General features: G+C 38.9%; 1 non-coding gene across 1 annotated transcript; it reads right to left on the reverse strand.

The window, feature by feature from the left end:
• Positions 1-4,413: 4,413 nt before the first annotated feature.
• On the reverse strand, positions 4,414-4,520 carry LOC131257290 (small nucleolar RNA R71). Its single transcript, XR_009177299.1, has one exon. It is a non-coding gene; the product is annotated as a small nucleolar RNA R71 (small nucleolar RNA).
• Positions 4,521-13,908: the final 9,388 nt, after the last annotated feature.

Raw genomic sequence — 13,908 nt, forward strand, 5'->3', positions numbered from 1 at the left:
TCACAACCTTGACCCAAGCTGTCGCCATGCATTAGTACATCTTCTGTGTTGCGGTTCAAGGAAGCAGAAGATTCTTCATCAACAAAGGAGATCTTCCACAACGAGCTAAAAGGGACTCATCTGCTTATCTGTAAGTTATCAGAGTCCAGAGGACCCTTATAATCATTCCTTTGTAGGATTGTGTCTAAGGTGTTTCTCACCCCTTACAAGTCCTCTGGGAGGCCTTCGGCAGGAGTGTACATGGTGGGTGCTTTTTGTTGACCCTTACTCTGTGAAGAGCATAAACAGTTAGGGCCTTGTAGGATGTCCTTGGCCAATGTGCCTAAAAGTGTGTGCATTGTGTTGACCCTTCCTCGTGAGAGCATAAATAGTGAGCTTCCTTGTTTGGATCCTTGGCTAGTGTGCCTAAATTTGGGTGTTATGTGTTGACCCTTACTCGTGGGAACATAAACTGTCAGCCTAGGTGTAAGTTGTATTGGTTAAAGGTGAACCTGATTTAAAACCTTGGATTTGGGGTGAACCGTGTGAAACTTCCTTAGTGAAATCTAGTACACTCAAGGGTTGAGTACGGTTGCCAGGAGTGGAGTAAACAAGTAGTCGAACCACTATAAAAATGATTGTGTTTGAGCTTGCTATTATTTTCCATTGCTTATGTGATTTCCTTAAGTATTTTCATATTTGATTATTTGAGATCACACCTCACACACTCACAGTCATATCCATCATAAACTAATTTACACATTGATTATTTCTCAAATAGTTTGTGATTGGATCCTCTACCGGGCTTGGAAGCCGGTAAAGTTACTTTTGAGTTATCCTAATGTATGCTTGTTGTTAGGATTAGAGTGATAGGATTTTAAATTGTTATAAAATTTTATAAAAGTCCTATTCACCCCCCTTTAGGACATATTGGCATATTCCTACTTCAATTAAAGCGGTCATTACCGCAATTTCAATTGGTATTAGAGCGGGTCTCTCTTAAGGGCTTCACCGCCTAGAGAGTGATCTTGACTGAAGTTGGGAATATGGCCAAAGGAGAAGGCTCATCGGTCTCTAGACCTCTAGTATTTGATGGATCAAATTATGCATACTGAAAGGTTAGAATGCACTACTTTCTGAGATCTTTGGATTATGATGTTTAGGATATAGTTGAAAAAGGATATGTGCCACCATCTGAACAAATAGTACTTGAAAGTGGCACAACTATCACCAAACTAAAATCCAAAGAAAAATGGTCAACATTTGATAAAGAAAACCAAATTGCTGAGGCTAAAGCTATGAATGCTATCTACTGTGCTGTGTCCCAAGATATTTTCAATCAAATCAGTATGTGTAGGACATCTAAAGAAGCATGGGATTTATTGGAAACAACCTCTTGAGGGTCAAATAATGCATATTAGACCCCAGTTATTGCTTGAATTTATGAACATGATACCGTTTAATGGCCACTTTAATCATGTTTGTGATGTAGAGCGTATTTACGAGCATGGACTGAAAAGGAAGCTTAAAGCATGGATTTAACGCTCTGATGACACTAAAGGCAAGGGACGGACTCCAAGGGACCAAGATCGACGGAATTAGACGCCAAGGATCCGTAAAAATCGAGAAACTGAAGCTCAAGCGGCCTAAAAGTCAGCCAGAATGCAAGATCAATGGGTTTTCATAATCTGTTCGGTTCAAAACTTCATACATGGCTCGAGGACCAAAAACTAACCGTACATGTTAAATTTCATCCATTGAATCCCTCTAGAAGCGGCCCAACGGACAGATCAGCCCATAAATTAGTGATTTAGGGCCTGCCTGGTATCTGAAAATGTTTAAATTTTGTTCTCAACGCCTTAAATAGAGTGACACATCAAATGGACAAAGCGGATGTCTCACGAACATCACAGTGGACCCTACATATACAGTGTGTGTACATAGTGTACACGCACCGGCCGTGCACCAGACGATCAGGGCGGTCAGAGACGGGCTAACCCGTCTTCTTTTTACGCAGGGACAGCGGATGGACGATGTCTGTCCATTTTTGGCTAGTGGGCTCTACACATCATCTGGTTCGTTGATCTGAACCGTCCATTGCATCAAGGGGGTAGCTACAACCCTCACCAAGCTCGCCTTTTGGTCCCATGCACGTGTACGCACGTGAATTGTTAGAGAACGCAGGATGAACGGCGGAAGAAAAACAACAGTGGACTGCATCAAAACTCGACAAAAGACCAGTCCATTCTAACTAAAATTTTGAGAGGAATCTGATGAACGGGGTGGATTTCATCAAAAGCATCACTACGGGGCCCACCGAAGACGTTAGCACGATGACGTGCGAATGGCGTGCGTCCGTGAAAATTAGAATTTTTGGGGAGTTGCATGGCCCAAATCACGATATTTTCGACGATCTGAACCGTCCATCATGTAGAGGACCCAAGAAAGTCCTATGGGACGGTGTTTCTTTGGAATTTGAGCGAGGAAAGTGGCGATTTTTGAAGCCTCGAACTTGGCTGTGAAAAGGCTTTCGCTGCGCGTGTGATAGCTTTCCAAATCCGATTTCCATCACTCCAGCCACTCCAGCAGCTATAAAAAGAGTTCCAAAACGTGGAGGAGGGCATTCAATCTAGAGGGCAGCCAAGCTTTTTGGACGTGGAAGAGAGAGAGTAGAAGATTTATTTCCTTTTCCTTTTCTTTTCCTTTTCTTTTTTCTTTTTGTTTAATAGAGATTTAGCCTAATCATGTTTAGATCAAGCTAAACCTCTTAGCTAGGGCTAAGAGGTGAAGCTTGTAGTCTGATGGTGGAATCTTTCGCTTGTGCTTTTTGTTTATACTGAACTGATGTGGATTTTAGTTTATTAATGGGAATGTTTTTAGTTTTTAATGGTCTGTTGTGACTGAAATTACAATGGGTCTGCAATAGCTTTGAGCATATTCCTATCCTTTTTTATGTTTATGACGTCAGGAAGCCCTGTTGTTCACCATCGTCTCCTGGGCATGGTCGGATGACGGTACCCTTCCTAACCTTCATGCATTGTTGATTGGTTGGTAGTTAGTTTAATTCTGTTGTTTGCTTTGTCTCCTGGGCATGGTTTGGTGACAAAATCCATTCTAATTCATATACCTTTCATCTCGTAAAAATTATATCAAATAAGTTCAGTTTAATTTCCATGATTCTTAAAGCAGGCATAAGATCTCCCTGATCTCTACAAGTGGATCCTCTGAATCCCTAGTTTCCTTTTCCTGAATCTCTTAAGTTTTAGATAATTATTTCACAATTATTCCCTAAATTCCATTCGATTTAGTTTACATCTTAGTCTAGTTCTAATTAGTTTCAGATTACGTACGGGTATCAGTCCCTTGGGATTCGACTTCGGTCTCACCGAGTTTATTACTACATCACAACCCTATATTTGGGGAGTGAACAAGTTTTTGGCGCCGTTGCCGGGGAATTGACGGTTATGTTTTCTGAGATTAACTAGTTTCAAGATTAGTTTGATATTAGGATTCTCTAATTTTAGGTTTAGATTTTCTAATTTAGAAATTTCCCAATTTTAGGTTTAGGTTTTCCTGATTTTTAGAAACTAACCTATTTTTCCTGTTTTGTAGGATTCTGATATATACTTTCTAAATTGGTAATATCTTTCTAATTTTCTAGTTTTTCTAGCCCTCTATTTCTAGATTAGGTTTTGTTCTATGAATTTTCCTAATTTATTTCATCTTTCCTTTCTTTTATTTTATTTTTAGAGACTTTCTTCTTTTACTTTTAGAATCTAGGTTAGTGATTTCCCTTTTTAGAAACTCTTTCTAACTTTAGAAACTTCCTATTTTTAGATTTTCTATTTTTAGAAACTAACTTGTTTTGCTTTGTTTTGCAGGTTTTTAACTTAGGGACTCCGATCTGGTAACTTCTTTCCAAATCCTCTCTTTCTTTCTAGATTTTTTTCATTTCTCTCTTTCGGGTCTAAGTTTAGAATCTGAATTGAGGTTATGGCTGCAAATCAACCTCAAACACTACCTCCACCTGGGATTGAGGAAGTCCACGATGAGAATGAGGTGCATCAAGCACCCCCACCTCGTACTTTATGAGATTATTTACAACCGGCGGGGGTGAGCACACCCTCATGCATGGTTTTTTCAGAAAATACATGACACATGAATATCAAGCCAGGGGTGATCCAACTCCTCCCTAAATTTCATGGGCTTGAAGCTGAAGAACCGTATCTACACTTGAAAGAGTATGATGAGATTATAACCACTTTATATTTTCCAAACGTGTTTGAGGATACAGTCAGGTTGAAACTCTTTCCCTTTTCTTTGAAAGAGAAAGCTAAGACGTGGTTACATTCACTACGTCCTAGATCTATTGGCACATGGAATGATATGCAAAGGGAGTTTATAAAGAAATTTTTTCCATATCATAAAACAAACACCCTTAGAAAATCAATCATGAACTTCGCCCAAAAGGAGGATGAAACATTCTTCCAATGTTGGGAGCGATTCAAGGATCTTGTCAGCTCATGCCCACAACATGGATTTGAAACGTGGCACATTACACACTTTTTCTATGATGAACTGACATCTTCCATGTGCCAATTGGTCGAGACAATGTGCAATGGAGAATTTATGAATAAAAATGTCGATGATGTGTGGGATTACTTAGATAGACTTGCTGAAAACACACAAGCATGGGACATACCCAAAATCAAATACCACTTCTAGGCCCACTCAATCAAAGGAAATGGACGAAGTATATCTTCTAAAAGAGGATGATGATCTCAATTCTAAAGTGGCTAATCTCATAAAGAAATTCGAGGCCATAAAATCAAAGAAGGACAAGGGTAAGGAAGTTGTTTGCAGTATTTGTGGTTGTAACAGTCACACAACTGAAAATTGTCTAACCACATCTGCCTTTCAAGAAGTACTGACTGAGCAATCCAATGCTGTAAATAATTACCAAAGGTCTTTCAATGGACCCACCTCTAACACATACAATCCTAGCTGGAGAAATCATACAAACTTCAATTGGAGGAATGAACAAACTACTACTCCTCAAGGTTTCTTTAATCAAATCCCAAATCAAGTGAACCCTCAAGAGGATCTAGTTCTAAAACACATTCAAGACCAAGAGCTACTTAATCAGAATATGGCACAAGCAATCTAGGAAATCAGATCAGCAATTGGAACGCTTGTGTTGTCTGTCCAAAGGATGGAGTCACAATTAGCAATTGTGGGAAAGGGGATGCTTCCTGCTCAACCTCTCCCCAATCCTAAACCACAATATGAAATAAGTGACCCTAGCTCGTCAAATCAGATGGAACAAACTAAATCCATCACCACTCTTAGGAGTGGGAAGATCATTGATAAAACCATTCTGGTTAGGGCTGAAAAGCCTAATGATCTAGAAGAGGACAAAGATGGTGGACTTAGTATTGCTCCACATGAATTAGAACTGAAACCTCAAGGGAAACCGATTGTTCCATTCCCCTAATGGTTGATTGCACTAAAACCTCTCTCTAACTCTCAAGATATTTTAGAGGTGTTAAAACAAGTGAAAGTCAACCTTCCTCTACTTGATGCCATAAAACAAATACCTTTATATGCCAAATTCCTGAAAGACCTATGCACGATCAAAAGACGGCTAAGTATTCAAAAGAAAATCTTCTTGACTGAGAAAGTGAGTGTCATCCTGAAGCAAGACGTGCCACAGAAATTCAAAGATCCCGGTAGCCCAACCATATCATGTGTAATCGGGGACTATCGAATTGATCAAGCACTTCTTGACTTAGGAGCGAGCGTCAATCTGATTCCCTACTCGGTATACAAATAGTTAGGTTTAGGTGAATTAAAACCCACTCTAACCACACTACAACTTGTTGATCGCTCTGTTCACGTACCAAGAGGGATAATCGAGGATGTGTTGGTCCAGGTCGATAGATTTTACTACCTGTAGATTTTATCATCCTGGATACCGAACCCATCAATAACATGAGCACTCAAATTCCCGTCATTCTTGGTCTCCCATTCCTTGCCACTTCAAACGCAATTATCAATTGTAGGAATGGTGTTATGACTGTCTTTTGGGAATATGACATTGGAGTCAAACATCTTTTTCAATAACGGCAGACGGTTAGAAGATGATGACGATTTACACGACATTAACATGATTGACTCTTTCGTGGAAGATAGGACACCTTTGACCTTATCCTCTGACCCTCTAGAGATGTGCCTAGCCCACTCCCATGATTTTAATGATGACATGATTAGAGAGATGGGTGTCATGCTTGATAATGTACCGGTATTTGAAGTTAACCGGTGTAGGCCACAATTTGAAGAGTTGCCCCAAACCGATGCAGTGTTTCTACCGTCTAACTTCAAAGCACCGAAGCTTGACCTAAAACCTTTACCCTCTGATGTATAACATGCCTATTTAGGTTAAGAAGAGACATACCTAGTGGTGATTTCATCCCACCTTGAGAACAAACAAGAGGGTATGCTCATTTCTACTTTTGAAGAAGATAAAGGAGTTATTGGACATATCATCACAGATCTCGATCGGATGAATGAACTCCTTTCAACTGAATGTTTCGACTCTTTGGATGATTATTTGGTACACTTTCCAGATTCAAACGATCCCATAATACATGAAATAATAGATTCTTTGCAAGACAATACCTCGGTAGTTGTCATGGACCGAGAGAACCTTTATTCTGAAGTACCTGCTCCCCCAGATCCTGAATGTTTACCATTAAAGGAGGAGGAACTGAAAATTGAACTAAAGAGTGAAACTTCGGCGTGTGTTGAGACTACACCACCTATTACAAATTTTTCTGAATTTCACCTACTTGTAGTCTCTGATTCATCATGGTGTACTAACATTGAAATTTCTTATGTTATAGGTGAATCGTATATACTCTGGATACCTCAAGTAATTCAATGGAAATTTTCTTATGAGGTACATAAGTCTCTCTGGAAAGTCATGCTCCAGGGCGCCCAAGCCTATTGCAAAAAGGGCTTTTGGATGATCCTATTGAGGAACTTACTGAGAAACTTATCAAGATGTTGGCCGGAAGAGGAATCTTACGGCATGATCAAGTAGTTTTTCCTTGCTTTCATAGGACTAGGGTAGTTTGTTTTATAATGCTTTAGGAGAGATGGTAAACTTAGCACTCCTGGCAGGCAACCTAGCTTTTCATTCCATTTTATTTTCTTAGTTCAATGTTTGTTGGTAACATTGGTGCAAATCCTCACGAGACTACAACTCGTCCATTAGGGGCAACCTAGGGGTTTAAAGGCTTGTTGCATATGCTAAATGCAATCGAGAGCACCTGCGAAAGTGGTATAGGTAGGATTTTATTTTTATTTTTGTTGGTTTCTCTCTTGTGCTGACCCACTCTTACGTAGATATCTATAGAAAGCCTCTTAATTCTTTCATTCAGGTATTATCTTCCCATCACTTCTCATTTACTTTCGTTGTCTCATGTGTATTGCATGCTTATTCTTTTACATTGAGGACAATGTAGATTTTAGGTTGGGGGTGGGAGACTAGGTTACCTAATCAGTATTTTCTTGGTCTTGAGCAAGAATTGTGAAAATTTGTAAATTTTTCTAGAATTTCTTGTGAATTTGAAGTGATTTTGATGATAATCTCACACTAAGAATTTCAAGATATGTGATGTTGGTAATTTATGACTCTTGGATTCAGTAACTGTTAGATTTCACAGTTAAGTTTGAATTATTAATCCAAAATTAGAAGTTGTAAACATTGATTGAGTCATGATTTCACATGTCACATCTCGCTTTCACATTAAAGTTTCAGTTTGATATTGAAGGGTTAACTTGGTAATCACTAAGCATATAAGGAACCAGCTTGGAAAATTTGTTCATCATGATTAATTATAGAAAAAGAAAATACCCAGTAAAAAAAATAAAAAAATAGATACCTTTGAAAGGGGCTGGGCGAATAATCTTCACCATAGGTTTACTCCCTATAGGTGTGGATTTAATTCCCCATAGATGATATGCGAAAAGGGTTGGGTGTACAGTCCTCACCATAGGTTTGCTCCCTGTAGGTGAGGATTTGATTCCCCTTCTTGGCATTACTTTTATTGAAAAAATTAAAAGCTGAAGGAATGAAAAGACGATCTATGGGGCAAATTTTGGTTATCATGAATTCTCTTGTTGGCTACCAATGATATCCTGAAATAGAGAAGTGAGTTTCATGTTGATAAGCCGAGATTATACTATACACCCATGAAACTAAATGTTTAGAATTATTCTGGTTGATGGATTAATACTTTGAACTTGATTATGATGTTTACCGTGTGCTTGAATCTAGGAGAAAGTTATGCCTAACATTCATGAACCTTAGAATTTTGAAATTTGGATAGTTTTTCAAAAATCACTCGAGAAATTCTCCTATGATTCTCAACTTAATTTTCGCATATTTTGCTCGGGACTAGCAAAATGCTGGTTGGGGGTTGTGTTGAGGGTCAAATATTGCATATTAGACCCTAGTTATTGCTTGGATTTATGAACATGATATCTTTTAATGGCCCGCTTTAATCATGTTTGTGATACAGAGTGTATTTATGAGCATGGACTGAAAAGGAAGCTTAAAGTATGGATTTAATGCTCTGATGATACTAAAGGCAAGGGACGGACTCCAGGAGACCAAGATCGACGGAATTACACGCCAGGGATCTGCAAAAATTGAGAAACTGAAGCTCAAGCGGCCTGAAAGTCAGCCAGAATGCAAGATCACTGGGTTTTCATCATCTGCTCGGCTCAAAACTTCATGCATGGCTTGAGGACCAAAAACTAACCGTACACGTCAAATTTCATCCATTGGATCCCTCTGGAAGAGGCCCAACGGACAGATCAGCCCATAAATCAGTGATTTGGGGCCTGCCTGGTATCTGAAAATGCTTAAATTTTGTTCTCAACGCCTTAAATAGAGTGACACATCAAATGGACGGAGCGGATGTCTCACGAACATCACAGTGGACCCTACATATACAGTGCGTGTACATAGTGTACACGCACTGGCCGTGCACCAGACGGTCAAGCCGGTCAGAGACGGGCTGACCCGTCTTCTTCTTACGCAGGGACAGTGGACGGACGATGTCCGTCTGTTTTTGGCTAGTGGGCTCTACTCATCATCTGGTTCGATGATCTGAACCGTCCATTACATTAAGGGGGTAGCTACAACCCTCACCAAGCTCGCCTTTTGGTCCCATGCACGTGTACGCACGTGAATTGTCAAAGAACACAGGATGAACGGCGGAAGAAAAATAGTAGTGGACTGCATTAAAACTCGACAAAAAACCAGTCCATTCTAACCAAAATTTTGAGAGGAATCTGATGAATGGGGTGGATTTCATCAAAAGCATCACTGCGGGGCCCACCGAACACGTCAGCATGATGACGTACGAATGGCGTGTGTCCGTGAAAATCGGAATTTTTGGGGCGTTGCATGGCCCAAATCACGATATTTTCGACGATCTGAACCGTCCATCATGTAGAGGACCCAAGAAAGTCCTAAGGGACAGTGTTTCCTTGGAATTTGAGAGAGGAAAGTGGCGATTTTGAAGCCCCTAACTTGGCTGCGAAAAGGCTTTCGCTGCGCATGCGATAGCTTTCCAAATCTGATTTCCACTACTCCAGCCACTCCAGCAGCTATAAAAAGAGTTCCAAAACGTGGAGGAGGGCATTCAATTTGGAGGGCAGCCAAGCTTTTTGGACGTGGAAGAGAGAGAGTAGAAGATTTGTTTCCTTTTCCTTTTCTTTCTTCTTTTTGTTTAATAGAGATTTAGCCTAATCATGTTTAGATCAGGCTAAACCTCTTAGCTAGGGCTAAGAGGTGAAGCTTGTAGTCTGATTGTGGAATCTTTCGCTTGTGCTTTTTGTTTATACTGAACTGATGTAGATTTTAGTTTATTAATGGGAATGTTTTTAGTTTTTAATGGTCTGTTATGACTAAAATTACAATGGGTCTGCGATAGCTTTGAGCATATTCCTATCCTTTTTTATGTTTATGACGTCAGGAAGCCCTGTTGTTCACCATCGTCTCCTGGGCATGGTCGGATGACGGTACCCTTCCTAATCTTCATGCATTGTTAATTGGTTGGTAGTTAGTTTAATTCTGTTGTTTGCTTTGTCTCCTGGGCATGGTTTGGTGACGGAATCCATTCTAATTCATATACCTTTCATCTCTTAAAAATTATATCAAATAAGTTCAGTTTAATTTTCATGATTCTTAAAGCAGGAATAAGATCTCCCTGATCTCTCCAAGTGGATCCTCTGAATCCCTAGTTTCCTTTTCCTGAATCTCTTAAGCTTTAGATAATTATTTCACAATTATTCCCTAAATTCCATTCGATTTAGTTTATATCTTAGTCTAGTTCTAGTTAGTTTCAGATTACGTACAGGTATCAGTCCCTTGGGATTCGACCTCGGTCTCACCGAGTTTATTACTACATCATAACCCTATACTTGGGGAGTGAACACAACCCATGAAGGAACAAGCACTGTGAAAAGATCCAAACTACAACTTCTAACATCACAGTTCGAAAGTCTCAAAATGGAAGAGCATGAGACCTTTATGGAGTTTTTTACAAAACTGAATATCATTTACAACTCCATGGGTGGATTAGGTGAGAAAGTTCTGGTTCCTAAAATTTGTAGAAAAATACTTAGATCATTACCGGAAAGGTTCAATCCTTAAGTAACAACCATTGAAGAATGTAGAAACATAGATGAAATAAAAGTAGAAGAACTACTAGGTTCCCTACAAACATTTGAAATACACTTCAAACAAACCCCGAAATCCAAAACTACTATCCTTAAAACTTCAAAGAAAACAACAAATGAGGACATTGAAAGTGAAAGAGAAGATGAAGATGAGGAAGTGGCTTTGTTAGCTCAATGATTCAGAAAGTTCTTTCAAAAGAATCATGGTCGACCATTTAAAGGAAAAAGGGTGGACAACAGAGAGTTTGCAGGTAAATTTGGTAAAAAGACCAAAGAACCACAATGTTATGCCTGTCAGAAGTTTGGACACCTGTCTACTAAATGCCCACATAGAAAAACTAAGGGTAAGGCAATGGCTGCCACATGGGATGATACGGAAGAGTCAAACTCAGAAACTAGCGACTCAGAAAGCGATGGAGATCAAAAATATTTGAAAATTCATATGATCTTCACTGCTCCAATCATACCCAGTGAAACTGAGAACGAGGAAGAACCACAAGCCATTAAATCATTTCCATCAGATAATGAAGAAACTGAAAAGGAAGAAGAAGAACAACAAAATAAACTACAAGATGCTTATAATCAACTTTACATCCATAACATTAACATAGTTAGAAGACTTGGAATATTTAATAACAAAAAGGAATTGTTGCAAAAACATTTGGATAAAACTCTGAAAATTAATACACATCTAATCAATGATTTACAACAATATCATTCGAATAACGATAGACTTGAAAGAATCAACACCTTCCTTAAATCCGAGTCTGATAAACTAAACAAACAGGTTGAGCTATTAAAAGACAAAAACATGCTCCTTCAAAATGAAAATCATATACTCCTGTTTGATTTAGAAGAATCCAAAAAAATCGCTAAGCTAAACTATAAGTTTTCCCAGATTGGTGAGAAGTTAGATAAACTCTTAGGTATGGGAAGACCTGGAAGGGACAGGAGCGGATTAGGATATGAAAAATCTAAAACAAAATCTGGAAAAGCAGTATAAAAGACTGAAAAATCTATAACCTCTGGAAGTAATACAAAAACTATTCCTATTTGTCATCTGTGTGGTGATACTAGTCATTATAAATTCGAATACTTATCACCTAGGAAGACTCAACATAACTCTGGTCAGAATCATATTGGAAAATTCAAACCAACTAGAGAAATGCAAAATATCTGGAGTCAACCTAGGAATATGGATAAAAGAGATTCACATCCACCACCAACTAAAAAGACTAACAAGGACCTATTGAATCAAGTGGCTGAATTAAACAAGAAAACTAAATCCACCACAGTTAATAATCCTGTCACGAAATGAGTAATGAAAGAAAATAAAAATTGCCTTATCACTCACTCAAATCATATAATAGGCAATGATGCAACGTGGTACCTGGATAGCGGATGTTCAAGACACGTCACAGGTGACAAATCTCTCCTTACAAATTATTTAGATCTTAATAATGGGATAGTCACCTATGAAGACAGAAGCACCGCTAAGGTAGTTGGACAGGGAATTATTAAAGGAATAAATTTGCTCAAAAATGAGAATGCTTTTTGCATAAAAGGATTAACACACAATCTTCTAAGCATTTCTCAAATATGTGACAATGAGCATGTGGTTACATTCAACAAAGAAAAATGCGAAATCCTAGACCTCCCAGGAAAATCAGTAATGAAGGGTTCTCGCACAAATAACCACTGCTATGTCATCAAAGGTAAAGGAAAGGATGATCCTTATGCCTAGAAATATTAAGCATAGAAAAATAAGTCCAGATCATGCATCGAGATCTAGATATTTGCTAAAATGATGCAATATTTGCTGAACTCCTAATGATACATCTGAGTTCTCTCACCTCAATTTTTATATATAAACATTCTAAATGTTTATAATTTTGGTTTGTACAATGCTTGTACAAAATTTTGCTATGTATACTGTTTGATTCAAAGATATACTACATTATACATGAAAGTTGGCTAAAGTACTATGGAAAAATGAAAAATATTCACCGTCGATATGTCTGTCGATAAGTCATGTGCATTTTCGATCAAATCGATCAGCACTCAATATCATCGACATCTCTTCAGAATTTGGAAAGTCACATGATTGAGACTGTTATCAAAGCCATTATCGATAACATCGAATGCAGACCATCGATATAATCGAAACTAAGTTCAATGTTATTGAAGGACACAGCCCGATAAAAGGCGGTCAAGCGAAAAAAAAAATCATATTTTTTTTAAAAAGGGCATTTCACTTTTTCCTTGCTCATCCCCTCAGTCGAAAGTACATCAGTAGGTCCCGGAAGCTCCTCAAAACTGGTATTACCCCTTCCACTCCTTCTTTTCAAGAATCCATCTTACTTTTGGTTTGGGTATTTTCAGGTTTTCAAGAAGAAACTCTATCCGATTTTCCTCAAAACTTTCAAATCTTTATCTATTAAAATGGGAAAGGACAAAGGACAGGTGTCCGGTCCAGGAGAGTCCTCTAGAGCCACTCGACAAAAAGTTCTTACCTTAAAAGAAAGAGCAAGGGCTCCTGAACGCAGGACCCCCACACGCCAACACACTAGGGGATCGCGTGGTGGGTCCCAACCTGAGGCCCCGGCACTTCCTCCAGTTAGAAGTGAATCCGATTTTGGCTAAGTACGCTGGTAGGAAGCTTATCCATGCAAGGAAGGTTGACAGGGACTGTTTAATACTGTATAATCTGGAACCCCTTTTTGCTTAAATTGATTGGTTGCCTATTCTTGACTTTGGTGGGCCATGTCAACTTGAACGAACGTACAACTTTTTCGCTTCCTATCATTCTCCTGTGTCTAATCCACCTTCCATCATTATGTCTATTGATGGTGATGACGTGGAGATCACCCCTGCAACTATTGCTGGAACTTTTGGTCTTACCCTGTCACTTGATGGTCTTCCAGGTATGGATCTTGAAAGTCCTAAAACTCGATTAGTGGTCACCAAGTTCCTCTGCCATGGTCATGACATTCCTTGGCACCAAGGGAATGCATTAAAATTCAGATTCATGGAACCACAATTTCGAATCTTGCATGGTATCTTCGCTTCAAATATCTATCTTAGAAGTACCAACCGTTCTAATCTCATTGGGTTTATGACTATGATAGTCTACTCCATAGCCACAGGAATCAAGGTCTGCCTCCCTACTCTTAT

Source organism: Magnolia sinica, chromosome 9 (assembly GCF_029962835.1).
Source record: "Magnolia sinica isolate HGM2019 chromosome 9, MsV1, whole genome shotgun sequence".
NCBI lineage: Eukaryota > Viridiplantae > Streptophyta > Magnoliopsida > Magnoliales > Magnoliaceae > Magnolia > Magnolia sinica.